This window comes from Haemaphysalis longicornis, unplaced genomic scaffold (genome assembly GCF_048455015.1).
Source record: "Haemaphysalis longicornis isolate Haplotype H1 unplaced genomic scaffold, Haemaphysalis longicornis Haplotype H1 scaffold_2, whole genome shotgun sequence".
Classification (NCBI taxonomy): Eukaryota; Metazoa; Arthropoda; class Arachnida; order Ixodida; family Ixodidae; genus Haemaphysalis; species Haemaphysalis longicornis.
In genome coordinates, this window is record NW_027526295.1 from 34251397 (window position 1) to 34268654 (window position 17258).

At 47.7% G+C, this 17258-nt stretch overlaps 1 protein-coding gene across 2 annotated transcripts in view; it reads left to right on the forward strand.

Annotated features, from left to right (window-relative positions):
• LOC144167052 (uncharacterized) overlaps positions 1 to 13251 on the forward strand; it is a 29227-nt gene extending 15976 nt beyond the window's left edge. For both annotated transcript variants that reach the window (XM_077696441.1, XM_077696440.1), the window contains one exon: positions 13150 to 13251. The gene's annotated coding sequence lies outside the window, so the exon portion shown is untranslated. The remainder of the gene's footprint in view (positions 1 to 13149) is intronic.
• The last annotated feature ends 4007 nt before the right edge of the window (positions 13252 to 17258 follow it).

Genomic DNA, 17258 nt, shown 5'->3' on the forward strand with positions numbered 1-17258 from the left:
GGCAGCCTTCACCGAATGCACGACGCCTTGATCGATCGGCTGAAGCACCGATGTGGCATTCGGGGGAAAGTACGCCAGCTCAACTGCTTCGAGCTGGGGTGGCTTCATGTGGCTCGAGCAGTTGTCCAAAAAAAGGAGCACTTTTCTTTTCTGCTTCGACATTTGCCGGTCGAACTGCAGCAGCCAGGCGTTGAATAAGTCCTTCGTCATCCAGGCCTTCGTGTTGGCAGTCCAGTCCACTGGCAAACTCTTTACGTGCCGCAAAGCACGGGGCTGTTTAGACTTTCCAATTAACAACAGCTTTACTTTTTCTGTACCACTCATGTTGCAGCAAAACAACACGGTCAAACGTTCTTTGGAGCGCTTACCACCGTGGCAGCGGCTGCCAGAAACCGTGTATGTTCTGCTGGGCTTCGCCTTGTAAAAGAGGCCACTTTCGTCCGCGTTGAATATGTCCTTGTCGTCGTACCGGGCAAGAAACGTTGGCAGCTCGTTTTCCTTCCATTCGGTGACGGCGTCAACGCTTACGCTGTTGCGTTCACCGCAGACTTGCATGTATGTTACGCCGTGCCTCGCCTTGAAGCGGTCCAACCATCCGTCGCTGAAAGTGACATCGTTGTGCCCGAGGATCACGGCTAATTGCTCTGCCCGCTTCCGCAACATTAGACCATTCACTGGAATGTCGCGCGCTCGGGCATCGCGCAGCCACATCAAAAGCGCGGACTCCACTTCTGGGTGTGTGGCTTCGCGGAGCCTGAACCGCTTAGGGTTAATTTCCCCCGACACTTGCTTGCTGGCGATTCCTTTGTTGTTTACAATCGAACTCACAGTCTGCTTGGAAAGTCCCATCGTTTTAGCTATATCCGCCTGTTTTTCACCACGCGCCACCGCGTTCACAATTTTAATTTTGTCGCTCAGGGAAATCTTCTTCCTTTTCTTGGAGTCCATTTTCGCTCACCTGTGACCTGCCAAGCTCACGAACACAACAAGAATCACAAAATGGCTTTGGGATGCTTGGCTTGGCTTGATCGCAGGCTTGATCAGACGCACCCAGACTGGCTTGGCTAGTGGCTGGGCTTGGCCGGAGGCTACCAATTTCGGCGTGTGGTCAAGTCGGTTGTCAGTCCGTGTTGACGCTGCAAAAGTCCGTTCTATACGAACAATTTTGCCGAAAATTGACGCTAAATTCGTCCACTGTAGCCGATAGTCTGTTGTAGCGCGGTCCGTTACAAACGAACTTTGTTGCATTGATAAAATAGGCGGACCAAACTTCAGTTTGAATATGGTCCATTATATCCGAAAGTCTGTTGTACGCGGGTCCGTTGTAACGAGCGCCGACTGTATTGTGTTGCCAAGTAACGCAGTAACCAGTCTCTCGGTGACCTGGAGGTGGTGCCAATTGTGTCATTTTGTGTGGGAAACAAATGAAATGGCAAGAGCACCCGTTCGTTGTGCAGTTGGCCGCCATAGAAGCTGGAAACAAACCTGGAAAGCCAATTTTAACAAACACAAAAGAGAATTGTGCAAGAATTTCTCACGCCAGGGGCAAGTTGTAGCCTAGGTTGAACAGGTCCTTCGTTCCTGGTAAACTACTACACCCAATGCAGAACTGTGGCGTGAATATTGTAGTCTAAGTTCTGCAGGTGCCTTGCCTGGTCAAATATGTGCAGTGCAGAACCGTGGACAACCATAGTTCTCAAATATGCACGACGGAACACCTGCTGTTATCATCAAGGATTCAGCCATATTTCAGCAATCACTATATGGGTCAACACAAACTAGCAGGCACTGCCGAACACCACAGAGATCCCATTTTTACTGAACCACTGGAATTTCGCCCAGTGCACCGCCAGACCTTGTCTTCAATAATAATTGCAATGTGTTCTCCACCAAGAGACAGACGTGTTCGGATGAAAGTTTTGAAGTACAATGGACGCTGAATGTCGTCAATTTTTTTCAGACTTCAAACTAGCAGGCCCCGAGCAGTCTGGTTGGCTGACCTGCCCCTCCACTCCTTTCCAAAAGGAGCGTTAAGTGCTGGGGGGAGTGAGAGATTGTCTGCTGTATCAGCCGTCGCTACAGTGGCGACAAAAAGGTGGCACGTAAAGGACGTCGCGAAAGTGTATCATAAAATCATGCTCATTAACTCAGAAACAACAATTACGCATTCAGAATGAAGCTCGTTAGGATAATGAAGTGTACATTATATCGAAAAGTTAACAGTCTGCAATCGCTCTGCCCGTGAGCGTTGAATAAAACCTCATTTTCGATGAGGAAGCAGGTTTCCTGGCTTTCCTTCACTATTGTCAAGGGTGGCGGTTACGTCACTTGTCTGTTCGGGTGTGTGCTGTAGTTGTGCATTTGGCTTGGGCAGTGAGGGTGTTGTGCTCGTACAAGCATGCGGGATGTCAACAGCTGCCGACCTGGCAGTGGGAATTATGTGATGTCCCACGCTTTATGCATGTCGTGGGTGCACTGGTGCAGTCAATGGAATTCTTAGTGTAGTACTTCTGCCAGTAGGTTAGAAAGAGAGGGCTCTTGCGACCACGTTGTAACGTAGCTGGCAGCCAGCGGCTGGAGTGCTCATCGCGTCCGAGCCTATGACGATTAATCTGAAGCCAATTCACAGCTGTATACATCACGGCCAGACGAAGAGCATGGTGAGGTTCCGACATCGCGAGATCTCGCTCTGACAGCATAGCGTTATTCTGGCCTCCTCGGGAGCAATTGTACACCCACTGCAGCTCCTTTTCGTGTAAGTCCAGCAGGCTTCGCAAGGACACGCCACATAGCAGACAATCTTTGTTCATGACTCTCAACAGCGTCTGGGGCCTATCGAGGCCTACTGCGTGAGGTGGCCTATCAAGGGTGGTGGGTCAATGCAACAAATTCGCGACAGGGCCCAACCACGCGACCTGATGAGCCACGTTTCTGGAACTGTTTTGATCATGCTTCGAAACAAACACTTGGCAGACACTGGCGACACCAACAGGCAGTTTTGAGGCGCATTCCCTGGTCTTCCCTAGAGGCACCTGCCGTGCACAGCTAGGTACACGTTGTCCCTATAATCATCATTAAGATTGCTCTGGAGCATAGCCTGTGCACTTTCGGGACAGTGCAGTAGTCGGAATCTAACTCACAGACTTGTTGCAGTCCATAAACTTGACTAGGCTGCCAATAAGACTGCTGCCAGAAAGTGGTTTTTTCCAGCAAAGAAGCCCAGCTGTTTGACAGTCCCTGTCTGAATCGCTAGCTGTGAGCATGGGTGCACCAAGAGGCTCACGTTCCGTGCTCTGTGTTGATGCTGACTGACAATCGTCCAGGCTTCCCTTTGGATTGCCAATCAGTCCTCCTCACTGACTGGCCCCAGCCATTGCAAGCAGAAAAGGGTCCTTGGAAGACAGCGTGCTTTTTAAAGCATGGTGGCTAGTGCAGGGTGAGCTGCTGCCTGGGCCACACAGTGAGAACGAAAAATGCTAGAAACGCACTCTGCATCCTCTTAAAGAATCACTGGCATAAAGCAAGGAGTCTCTCACCTGGCTGGCCACCAGTGCCACCACGCAAAGTGTACACCATACACTTCAGCATGGACTGGACAAAGCCTTCCTTCCATAAAAAACGCTCCAGGAGTAAGCAAGCACTGAACCAGTTGCTGCCTCAACTGAAATATAAAAAGGAAAGTGAAAGTTTAATAGAATGAACCTGTTCTGCAGAATCAACACTTGAGCCCAAGGTCCATCGCGCTTTCAAGTTGTGGGACACTTACGAAACTTTTTTTCTTTTTTTCCATATTTGGCTTCTCTGCACAGCTGCGATGTTGTGCAACAAAGCCACCACGACGTCGCTACCATGAGGGGAACGCAGTAAAGTAAAGCTGTATAATAAAATTTTTAATTTTGTAATCCTATTTGTACAAATCAATGACTTTGAACTGTAAAAGTTCTAATTTTACAGTTCGAGAAACACAAGAAGTAGGAACTGGATGACTTAGTCAGGGGTGAGACAGCTGCGCATATTGCGCACTTTTGATACAAACCTGCTTTCCTGCGCCAGGCTGCTCCAAAAGCTCGAAAATTGGAAAAATTGCGCCAAACTGCTCCAAAACAGTCTGAGAGCCTAGGACTTTAACGCTCCCGCCAGTTTCAGTGGGGAAAAATGCTTACTGACGGCATAATTTTCCAGCACCCCCAAGGTGATCCTGTTTGTAAAGGTTTAATTGATTGACCATTCAATAAAAAAACGCATAAAATTGTCCCGAAGATAGGAAGATAGTTTTTTCGAAGGTCACCATGTCTGGTTGCACATGTTATATTCTGTGAGTTTTTTAAAGTTTTCCCATGGGAAACAATTGCAAAGTCCTGTAGAAAAAATACGTAAGTGTACTCAGGCGACAAACTACTGGTGAAAATTGGTGAAAAGACGGCAATTTTCGGAGCGCCGTATCTCCAGAACGACATTACTGGGTGCTGCCATCTTGCTGTGGTGAATATTGGAAAACATGGCCGCCGGGCGAAGCAGCCGAAGCAGTTGCTCGTTGTTCAGGCAGAGTGCTCTGTGCCGATTTCTACTGTGGTTTTGGTTATGGGGGTGGCTGGGTTTTCATTTAGTCGTTTGATCTGTTGAGGGAAGTTGCGTGACTCGAACGGGAGTTCATCAAAAAACAACGTGGGGCCCGTGAATTCGCCGTGTTTCGGCCTCGAGTGAGAGGCGCGGTGCGTGCTTGAAGTGAAATTTCAGACTCATTGCGGTGTTATAATAAAACACTGAGTTATTGCTGCCTTTGACAGCAAGCTTGCGAGTGGCGGAAATGGGACGATCGACACTGCAGAAGTTGCGCGGCGCAGGTTACATCGCCACAAAATGTTCAAGCAGTGGCTGATAGCGGGACGGGCTATTATTGCACTCTAGTAATAATGGTTTATCTATCTGAAGTAAAATTTAATACCAAGAGGGAGCTGGCTAAGCATACCAACGTTATTCAAATTGCGATCGTAGTGAATGCGCACCATAGGGATTGAAATGGGAGGGCTGGTGGGGTGCGAAGATTGTCACCTCGCTTTGCGCAACTTTTGCCATGCCTCTACAATTGTGTGTAAAGCTGAGTTTGGGATTACAAAAATAATAATTTCAGCATTCACATGATAATGAAAATGCCTTACGATTGCTTAGTTTTTCGATTTGATGTTTTCAACGGCACTCCATGCTATCTATGCATAGAGCCCAAGAATTTATAAATGGCTTGTAAAAAGATAGTACAGTTCGTGCCTTGTGATACTCTAATAGGAAAAACTTCATTGAAAGGCTGTTTCAGTGTTATGTACGTTCAAAACCCATTAACTCTTTCGTTACCGCGGGAAATTGACCAATTTTGAAGGGTCTAACAAAACATTTTTTTGTGCTATACATATTGGTTAGGCACACATTGCAATGACATAAAATGCAGATTATTCCACGCGCTTTCCAACGACACCAGTTTTATTAATGTTTTCCTAAATAATGATTCCGAAAAAAATTATCGAATTCGAAATTTTTGTCCGCGCGTCGAAGAAAAAAGAAAAATGTAAGTTGTGTATAATAAACCACGTGTAGAAGAAAAAATTTAGAATATACATTTGGTAGGTAGACATTTCAAAAACCCGTCCTAGAAAAAAAAATTGAGTTGCGCATACAATTTGTCAGATATAAAAGAAAATGTTAGCCCACGTGGTACCCATGCCATGTGGTAAAGCCCAACCTCTATTTCAAGTTTTGCTATTTTGGATAGTTCTCTAGAAGAAATCTGGTGATTTGACATTATTAAAGGCCCAAATTAGCCTCCACGTGATGTAAAAACACCTTGTCAATGATAATGACCGGCACAATATTGAAGGCAAGCAAGAGATGTGAAAAAATCCGCTTGGAGTTGAGAACCAAACTCTTTGGTGGATGCTTGTTGACGTTCTGATGATCGCTCATCAGTCAGAACTTTCATTTGCGTTTTATTATCATGTTCTGACTCACTGTGGTAGCCCTGCTTGCAGGAATAAGGTACGATGCGCTAGAATCATGCCCAGCAAGCTTTCACCAAGCCGCCGTCGGGCTGTGAAGCAAGTTCAGCACTACGAGCCTACTACATTGCAGCGCCACCTAACAATTTTGAAAAGAAACAAATACAAGGCTGTTGGAGACTTTGTCAGAATAAACAGTACTACTAAGAAGCGACACTAGACTTCCGGAAATACCCTCGTATGAAACCGAAACTGGCCGGTGAACAGCTGGCGGTGTTCAAGGCCAATTGGAAGCGTTCTCCTCGTCTGAACTGATACCCGACGACTTGGTGTTATCGTTTGACTTTCAGCGGAAGCTCTTATCGCAGCAGCAAGGCGTAGATAAAGTGGAAGCGCGAGCGGCATGCTTGTTTTGAGGAGCAGTAGCGGGCAACGGAGGCACCATGGCAAATGAGCTTGTAGTTGGGTAACTGCGTAGTAGCGCCAAATATGAATTTCGCAATGCGAAAACGAAAACGAAACTGCTGGAAACTGGTTGAAAATGTCAGGCACACTTGCTAGACATGCGGGGGACCATCAGAAATAAGCTTTGGGAGAATAAAGCTGCCCTTTGTCCGAACCAAAGATCATTAGGGAATAGCTGGGGCCATTTTCAAGTAACTATCACCTCTCAACGCTGTCGGATTACAGAGCTGACCCCATTATTTGGTATTTGACTTGCCAGGAGCCTTCTGACAAAAAAAATATAATGGTAATGCAGCCTAACCACGACCTGCATCCTTTTTTCTCAAGTGCAGCAGCCACGCCCCCTTCGTCGAAAACACGTGCACCTCAGCTCGTAAAAAACGCCGCCAAAAATTTCAATGTCGCCGGAGCGGGAAAATTTAAACTGGTTCTAAAAGGGCAATGCCTAGACTAATCACTGGCTGCATTAGGTGTACGAGAAACGACTACAACGTGTCGAAATAGGCAATATAAATCATCGATCACCGGTGATCGATTTGAATAGGCGTGGTAACAAAAGAGTTAAAAAGTGCACTCCCCCCCCTTCCCCCCGAGTAGCCAAAGATTTGATTTTTAGGCTCCTAAGGTGACATAGTGAACGTCTGCTCCAAATCAAGGTTCTTCTGCTCCAAAATCGAGATTTCGCTGCTCCAAAAACTGCTCCCAAATCTGATTCAGCTGTCTCACCCCTGCTTAGTGTGAAATATGTGATGTTTATCAATACACGATTTGAAGCAAATGCTAAGTAGAGGGGTGCTCATTCAAATACCTGGCACAACTGATTATAGGGTTATCCATAATACATGCCCAACACTGTTCCAAGTCCTTACACTTAAAGAAGTAGAAATGCACTCAGTCAGTTATTCAAAATAGCCGATTATATGGAAACTAAAACACATGGCCCATATTTTTCCCCAGCCTTACACTGAACAGCAACACAGTTTTTCACCCGTTGCTTGACCGTATCTTTGCATTTTGCTTGCGTAGTTGGCAACAATGCCTCTAATCAAGCTTTGTTTCTCCACTAAAGCAAGGATCACCCTTGTGGATAACGACCTGCTCACGCAGCCAGCTCCTGCAGGAGCCAGTATGCCGAGAAGTCGGTGGTTGGGGACACTTGTGCCATCAAAGGGCGGGGAATTTAAACCTAACAATTACCAGCTCTGCTTTGTCGAAAGTGCAAGCTGTGACTGTTAGCATGAAACGTAGCAGTCGTGCCACTCAGTACCGATTGGTACAGTACCTAAAACGTACTGGTCAGTTCAGTTCTGGCGCATAGCCATTCAAACACAAATGTGTGCAAATAAACTGCGTCGGTGTAGTATATCCATCTGCTCAACTGGCATATTTTATTTCTGAGAATTTCTGTTCGGTAAATCTTTCGGAACCTTTCTCATCTTTGGCTTTGTGTTTAAAAATTTTCGTTTTGCGTGAAACTCTGTCTGTCTACCTGCAAAGTTTGTCAAGAATAGCCCTGTGAATTTTTTTTTCGAGCAGCTCCAACCGGGCCATCTTGTGGGTGTGGAGGCCCGTCATCTTTGCATGAAGACGAAGGGTTTTTTTTTCGGCAGCGAAGGTGGCATCAGAACTGTGCACTTCTTTAAGGGCTGTGACTCTTTCAGAAGCGTGTGTGCCACACTTGTAATTGCTTTTTTAGGTCGCTGCAAGCTGAACCAATGGCAAAGTGGGGTGTCACAGCCCCACTCCTGTCTATGCTTCAATGAGGGATGTAGTCATCTCCGAGACGCATCTTTTTCAACTGCTGCCCACATACTGAAGTGACGGGTAACGTGTGAAAAGAAATTCCCTTTGCCAGCCAACTGGTGGTCTTTCACAGTGGTACACAGCCATACCCCTTGCGTACAGTAATGTGCTCACGGATAATGTGTCGCAAAAAAATAAAAGCTTTTCCATTAAGGGGGCCATGAAGCAAGCTAAAACTACCGTATTTGCACGTAAATAACGCGACCTCATGTATAACACGAGGAGGGCACTTTTGGTTTGTCGAAAAACGAAAAAAAAAAAATTTATAGCGCGAACTGATGCGAAGTTGCTACAAGGCCCCCTGGCGTAACGTGCAAGCTTGGCTTTGAGTTGCACAAGCTCAGCGTTTACAGGCAATACTGGCCACGACGTTCACGGACGAATTCTGCCATGTCATTCTCAAGTTTGGGGTCATTCTCGAGTTTACGATTTTAAGTCGGTGCTGCTTGAATTATGCGATTGCGACACTTCCTCCAACCTTGAATGGTTGACTTGCCTAATTTGAGATGTCGCGCCACACTTGAATTTCCCTGCTCAAGACGGCAGCATCGTCGGTGTCTTAAATTTAGCGGTGTACTGATTTCGCCAGTTCATTGCAGCGGCTCAGAAGGCAGAAGCAACCACGAAAAAAACAGAGTACAATGAGGAGCCAATGCTACCCCGTGTGCGTGTCAGCTCTCGCCTCCGGATCAGACCGCCTGGTCATGTAACCACTAGCAACGTTGCAACGGCATTATCGGGAGCAGCCAGCACCGAAGTTGACGCCGAGAGCAATTCGAGGTTGGAGCAGGGGGTTCGCAGCTGCCGTGCCAGACATGATATTAAGAGGCGAGTGCAAAGGATGAAGGTAGTTGTAGAAAGAACGTTGAGAAAAAAAAGCTCGTGCTATGTTCGAGCCCGAATATGACGTGAGGGGCGTTTTGGAGGCAAAAATCGTGTAAAAAAATCGCGTTACATTCGTGCAAATATGGTACATTCAGCTTGAAAGGACTAACCTTTGGCAACTCACTCATCTCCACTCCAGCTATGGTAGATGTTTTTGTTTCTTTTTTGATAGTAGACGCAACAAATATTGAGAAACTATCAAATTCTGTGCTACATGGACGCAGAAATGGGCCAGCACTGCAAGCGCTCATCAGTCCTATGTGAATAACTGCACACTAGCATTCAAGTGAGATGATCAGACAATGCTAGAGTCCCCACTACAATGCCCCAGTCACATTCCTTGGCGTTGCTTAGGTTGGGGGCCGCCAATCGTACAAACCAGATTGGGTGAAATCTTGGGGAAATTGCCGGGAAGGCTGAGGAGCTGCCACTTCGTCTGCTTCATGTTGCATCTCTAACAGTATCTCAGTTATTTCTGTGAAGTTTGGAGCAGAATTGGTGTCATTGTTATCGGGACAAGGCAGTCTTTTTATTTACCCAAACTTGTTTTTTGACTTTATGTCCCCTTTAAAGGGGCCATGCAATCAAAGCAAAAGTTTGGTTCATCCGAAAGACTGCCTCGTTAGAATCGCATTGGCACTACTTTTAATGGACACTTCACTCAAGTAAGCTACACAATTAGGAAAAAAGGGAATGGCCATGCGATCCACTGGCTCATTTCCCACAACAGAAACTGTGATGTCGCACCTGCCAGCTCTGCGATTGGCGGTGGGCGGAAAAAGCAAACGCAAATTAGGCAGCACTTATAAGCTTAATGAAGGAGCTATTTGCGCTTGAAAGTAATGCATATTCATTTTGCAGCAGTAAGAATGGCGGGGTAAAGCATGAAAGGTACGAAAATACACGTAAACAAAGAAGTACCGATGCGCACTGCTGTTGGTACTGGGCGCACTATGCTTGTTTTAGTTGCACAGCAGTCTGCCGCTTTGGAGTTTTCTTACACGACACTGGCCGATTGGCGTAAGCGACGTTGTCTTACATGACCCTGTTCGTCGAGCATACCCCATGTTTCACGAAAGAATCACTTTCTACCGTAACAAAAACGATCCAGGTGCAAACGGTCAAACACAAAGCAACGGCGAACAACGGTCTGTGGCCGAGTATGTAGCGCCATCAGGGAGGACTGACAGCAAGCAAGGCTGCAGAGCGTAATGACTCTCTGGAAGTTTGTTTGAATAGCTGCCATCATGACATCAGGGCAGACGTCACGAAAACACAGAATTTGGCGGGATAACCACAATTTTAACCTAAATTGATTTATTTCTCAGTGAATACAGCACCGTTTGTGGCCGGACAAGTGCTGGGGCACTCTAAAACGCCAAATCTTTTGAATCAAAGAAACTTGTATTTTGTCTGAATGGCCCCTGTAAACACACAGTCCAGCCCACAGTGTGCGTGCATTCCCTGTATGAGGAACTGGCATAGACCGACTGCAGGGACTCAAGAAACAAAGTGAAACGACAGTGGAGACAGACGGAGCTTAAGCATAGCAAGCCAAAAGGACACTCAGCTTGACTAGTGAGGATGAAATGCGTCGGAAGCTTGTGTGGGAGCGTCCTAGAGAAGTGAAAAAGGTGAATAAGTGAGGGCAGATGTGGTGCAGAGGGATCCCTGAGCATGGGCAGGTCGTTGTCCATAAAGTGGGTCGTGACTCAAGCCCATTTAATGTCATCCCAGGGAGCCATTTATCGCAAGTGTGTTGAATGGGCAATTGAGCGGGAAAGCTGGCATCTGGCCAAGTTGGTGTCTGTGGCAGCTAAGCAGCTCCTGAAATGGCTGACACCGCAAAGAAAACAAAAGTGGGGAAAATGTGTCGAAGAGGAATATGCCATTATTTCTTGAGTCAGTCAAGGAGCTGCCGAGATAGTTAGAGATAATTAGCCATTTTGAGAGGAAGCACAAAGAAGTGCCGGTCATAAAGCTGTAATCTTTACATTTTCCAATTCTAGGAATCCTGGTGAATGCAATAAGGCAATTGGTTTTTTGATGCACCACTTGGAACTCATTTACAGCTCATTAAAGGAGCCATGAAGAGAAAACAAAAGTTTGTTTTATTCGAAAGATTAGGTGTTTCATAGTACCCCAAGCGCTTTCCCGGAAGCAAATGATGCTTTATTCACTGAGAAATAAGGCAATTTAAGCCAAAATTTTAAATCTCCCGCTAAAATTGAACATTCCGTGACGTGTACAATGGCGTCATAGAGCCAGTCCATGAAACAGATACTTAGTACGTATGTCGACTCCATATAGCACCCACACGCGGGAGTCGATCGAGACGGCGGCCATTTTAAAAATACTAGTATAACCTAGTGCACCCGCAGCCCTAGTCATGGGATCGCCTGATCCGGAGAACAAAACTCTCGCCGAGGAGCTCGGGCTTGCATTTAACAACCTCACACCACAAAAACGCTCAATGCTTCTAAGTGCACGAGCGGCAAGAGTTGTGGGATACGCGGTGGACGGGAAAGCGACCATTCCGCGATAGCCACAACAGACGAACGCCCAGCCGTCGGCACCGCTGCCTCGTCAGCCCCGTCGCGACGGACGAATATAGACTGGTACGTATGTGCCGTATTTTGATTACGGTTAATAATAGTTCAATTTCAGTAGCAGTATCACTTATGCCAGTTGGCCGGTGTCGTGTATGTAAAGCCGTTCGCGCGAGCTCTCTGCTTCGACCAGAAAGATACGAGCGTCAATGCGCGGTGTTCACGGCATGTTTTTCCCCAAGGTCAGACCGATTTGACGAAGTCGGCGACGAGCGCCAGCACGTCTCAGGAGTGAGCTAACGTAAGGGTCCCTGCCGTAATCCCTTCCTCGGAAATGAAGCGAGCACACTCGTACTTCCTTTAGCTCTCTTTGTCCTCCGTTTGCAAAGTTCACAAAACCTAGCCACTTGCTTCGCCCAGGTTCGTCGTTGGGCAGCACATGAAAGGAGATCTCCTCACCGGCGGGGATGTCGCACTCTCTCGACGATTTGCCCGTACTACATGGGCATTTCAAAACGCAGCAACGAAATTTCATTGTAAAGTACTCGAACAAACTGAAGTTTTCAGTGGTTGTAAACTGGAAACGAGCTCGTAACGACAGCAGCAAGCCAACACCATTCGAAACTTACGCGACGACTGGCACTATCTCGTCGCTTCTTGCTGTTCCTTACTCCCCTCGTTTCTATTTTTACCTTTGCTGGTTGGCGATATGACGGCCAACCTCCTGTGAAGGGATTACGATACGAAGCAAGGTCGCGGCTGTGCGTGCTGGAACGGTTCGTTGGCCCCGAAGAGCCTCGAACCCGAAAATTCGTCTGCGCGACGGCGAGATGTCGAGCTCGGCCGGCGCTAGTTTCGTACGCATTGGCGCACACGCTTGCGTGTTCGTTCGGACCTTCAACCGTTTACTCCACCGTTCTTTGTCATAAAAATAATGTGCAGTATGTTTCACGGGCATTCAGCTCGCTATGCAAACTGTAAGCCCTGCCTAACATGCGTTTGCTTTTGCCGGCCTCTGCCAATCACAGAGCATTCCCAAGTGGCATCACAGGTTCTGTTGCGGAAAATGAGCTGGTGGGTCGCATGGTCATTTCCTTTTTTCCTAATTATGTAGCTTATTTGAGCGAAGTTTGCGTTATAAGTGGTGTCGTTATGGTTCTAACAAGGCAATCTTTCGAATGAACCAAACTTGTGTTTTCTTTTCGTGGCTCCTTTAAACTTCGGTGGCACCAGTGTTATGGAACCATTTTGAATGCCCATTTCAAACACCTCTTGGTTGGTTCTGCGAAGTCAGTGGTCATCCGCAGTAGTGCGGAGATGTGGCATGCTTGGGGGAGCCATGCAGTGGCACCCACTTGACTGCTGGTGGATGCTCGAGAGGAGTGTTCTTGCCCCCCCCCTCTCTCCCTGGTGCCGTTCTGTTGTGTCTGTGTGGGTAAAGGAGTCCTGCGTTGTTGCAGGCACCCTGGGACTGACGCTGCAACGGCAGCTGCACACGCTGCTGGGCACGGGCGTGTCTGCCCAGGCCACTGAGGACGCCACACACAACGCACAGCTCAGTGGTGAGTAGTTATTGGCCAGGACTGACCCCCATCGAGGGCGGGCACTAGTGCGCTACGGCAGCGACAACCTTCAGTTGCAGGTAGCATTTTTGAGGACATTCGACTACGCAAACGTAAGTTTAGTTAATGCCACTGCAGTTGACCCTTTGCTCAAAATTAGCGCTGCAATTTAGGGGTGGAGGAGGAGGAGGAATGGCTTCACTGTCAGAGGAGGCATGAATGCCCTGGCGGGGAAAGGAGGGGGACATGGAGGGCGAGAGGGAGGGAGGGGATAATGAGAAAGATAGCAGCACTGTTCAAGGTTCAACCACCTGAAATGGTGGGTGGCATTTTGAAGTCAATGGTTCCGTGGAGATATAGTAATTTGGAGATTTCGTGAAGAGACAGGAGCTATGTTTATGACAGGAGTCAGTCCAGGTTATCACACCAACTTGTAGAGACCACTTGTCAGTGAGTATTCAGTAATGTCCTCTAGAAAAAAAATTCACTTTGTGAAAACACCATTTTTTTGTTCTGTACAACAAGTTCTTTTTTTTCTCTCTCTTCAAATTTGCAGCCTGCAAAGTCACATGTGAGCCTTTGCATTTCAGTATGGTGGCTGCAACATCGTATTTTGCCTGCACTTTCTGCCTACTGCACCTACCTCTTTCGACCGTGCAGTCTTGACAGCAAGCAGGATTAGCACGGTGTTCCCTGTCATGGTGAAAAAACTTCAGCAAAAGTTGCACTTTTTTGGCATCGTTTTGTGTAGTAAGCCAGCCCTTCCTCCCATTCATGTCCACTTTTTGCCTGGCCTTGCACACACTAGGACTTTGCTTCATGGCTGTGCACACGTCATATTGTTTTTTTACTAAATGAGCATTTGCAAAAGCCACTACAGTGCTCGGCAGTGAACAGTTAGTTACACGGCTGGTGTGAGTACGTCAGAACCAAAAGGACTTACTACATATATCAGGAGCTCTGCCATGCATTAGAATGTGCTGAAAATTGGCAATGAAGTACACGTACTGTGTGGGGAGTTATCAGCATTGGGCCATGGTAAAGGCGGTCAGATAGCAGCCATGCCAACAGAAGCTGTGGAGATGATGTTACGAGGAGCAGCTTTATTTAATTAAGCGAGTGAAATAGCTGTGGTGCAGCTTTTTCCCAGCTTTTTTACTCAAGAGGTCGCCACCTTCCAGCCCATTTGTTAGGCTGCCACTTGTTACCTTGAATCTTTGTGTATATATTCTGCACCCAACAAGGGATTGGGTTCTTTCTCGGCTCGGCAAGCGGGCGTGCACATCGTCTCTTCCTGCGGGCTCGGGCCACTCGTGCTCCCGCACGCTCCCGCGGCCGCAGCCACGCGACAATCTTAGATTTGCGCTGCATTTGTGTTGTAAATTCTGAAATTGCCCAAATTCTTTTTAGGGTCATGCTTGGAGTTTGTGACATGATCTGTGCCTTCAAGCGTGCTGTTAGAGATGAGGGGCCCTTGGGTTGTCCGACTCGTTCAGGCCCGCAGGTCCCTGCTCGGCATGGTGTCGGACTAGAGACTCGAGATGACTGCTTAGGAGGAAACTGTACAGGAGGTTTATTCTACATAATGGCAGTCGAGACAGGAGAACAAGAATGACACGAATACATTCGTTTAAATAGAGTTCGCATTCCCCAGATCCCTGGCTAGGGAATTTAGCTTCACACAAGTTGTCCAATCAGCTGGGCAGTGGATGACACTTGATGTACCGCCCACTACATGAGGCGGGGCTGATGCACAGGGGCCACTCGGTCGATGGAAAGGGCGAATGCCCACGTCATCGATCATGTGTTGTGCGGGAGTTGCATCACTTCGCGCAAGTCTTGATTTTGGAGGCCTCGTGAGAACGGAATTCCAGCTCGTCTCCCAGCATGTGAAGACGAGTGACCTCCTGCTATCGCCGGCGGCTGGAAAGCAAAGAGCTTGGGCGCTTGGAACCGCAGCTTCGTTTCGGTGGAGCCTTCAATCATACGGGTACGAAGGAAAGAAGTGGCCCGCAGCGTCCGGCGAACCGAGGGTAGAAGCCGCCACTTGAAACCGCCGCCGTTGGCGCCAGCGTTTCTTGCCACCTCGTGCCTTTGGGTGATTCATCCATGTACACCTTGCTAGAGAGCTTGCGAAGAATTTTTCCTAGGCCCGTGTAGGCCGATCGTAACAGTGCGCGTAGACTTTCGTTCCACGTGTTGGCGCCAGGCCTCGACTGCGAGTGAGTCAGACTTGGTACAACACTTTTTTTTTTCTAATCGGGCCCACAAGTGACTGCCTTTGCTCTATTGGGTGTGTGTGTGTTCTGCCCCTTCTGGAGTAGGCGGAAGGTTGGCCAGCGCATACTACCAGCGCACAAGCAGGCCAACCCTCAATGGGTTGTTGTCTTTTCTGTTAGGCTTAAGCACACAGAAGCCCAAGGGGCCAGTCACACCTACAGCGATGTCCCTATCGCAGTTTATGGGGCCATTATGATGATTCTGACAAGTGGCAGGGAGGATTGAACCGTGGTGCATCAGTGTGGCCCCACTTTGTGCGCAACAGAATCGCATATCCATGGGCAGGTGAGAAATGTTATCCCTCTGGGATTATGTTCACAGGAACATGTTTTTGCACTCTCTGGCGGGGATTGATGCTTGAGCAGGGGTGAGACAGCTGCGCATATTGCACCTTTTCGATACAATTTCATTTTCCTGCGCCATGCTGCTCCAAAAGCATGAAAATTGCGAAAATTGTGCCAAACTGCTCCAGAAGAGCCTGAAAGGCACGGATTTTGATGCTCATGTCAGTTCCGGCGGGGACGAAAGCCTCCCGCATCCTGGTGACCGCTTTTATTGTCGGTCAACAGAAATGGCAAAAATAGAAAGACTGAAATGAAGCAAACGATAGCTTCTAAAACACGATTGACTTTCTGTCCGGGTTCGCTGAAACGGCCTTCCCGATTAGGCATCGCTGTGGCTACAAACATGGCCGCCGCCTGATCTGCCTGCTACTGCCTACTTCACGCGCTCACTGCGCATCGCCGATATTTTCCCTGGTTTATTTTACACTATCAGCTGGGTTCCAGTCTATTCATTCTATCAATTGTGGCTCTGAACAGTGACGTTAACGCGGGGATATGATTTGAGATTGGTGCGAGATTACGAGAAGTTGCGCGGCTCGTAAAAATGTTTTGAAATGTGGGGCCTACGACTTAGGCGTGGTTTGTCCTTGAGTGCGAAACGCGGTGCGTGCGTCTATAATCAGGTTCGTGAATTGAACTTTTTGGCTCGTTGTGGTGTTATAAAATGCTGAGGTGTTGCTGTGCTTCGAAGCACGATCGCGAGCCTCGGCCCGGGAGGGAACGGTCGGCACAAAAGTTGCGAGCTGCGCTGCGGCGCTGCAACCTGTCTAGGCAGCGCGCAATGGCTGCAGGACTGCATGGTTGCCATAGCACGCGACTAATAAAACTTGATGTATGCGAAGTGTAATTTAATGCCCAAATCTAGGTGGCTAAACAGTAACGCTACTCAAATGATCACTGGGTGGACGTGCGCCCCACGGACTGCAACGGGTAGGCTGGTTGGGCTATGCGACCGTTATCTCGAAGTTGCTCAACTGTTGCTGTGACTACACTCGCTCATACAATGCAGCCTGGGATTACAAAAATAATAATTTTAGCATTAAAACGGCAAGAAAACACGCCAAAATTGCAGAGCCCTTAAATTTGATAATGTTAACGGCAGTTTTGTTGTCAGTGTTGCATGCATCCGCAACCCAATATCACTAGTTAGGAAAAAGGTACTGCAGTTAGAACTTTGTGATACTCTTAAAAAATTATTTCGCGTAAGGCTGTTCCAATGTTCTGAGTATTCAAAACTGATTGGAATGTGTACTTGACCCTTCAAATTGCTGAAATTATGATTTTTTTCAGCTGCTCCAAATCAAGATTCTTCTGCTCCAAAATTGAAATTTTGCTGCCCCGAAAACTGCTCCCAAATCTCTTTGGGCTGTCTCACCCCTGCTT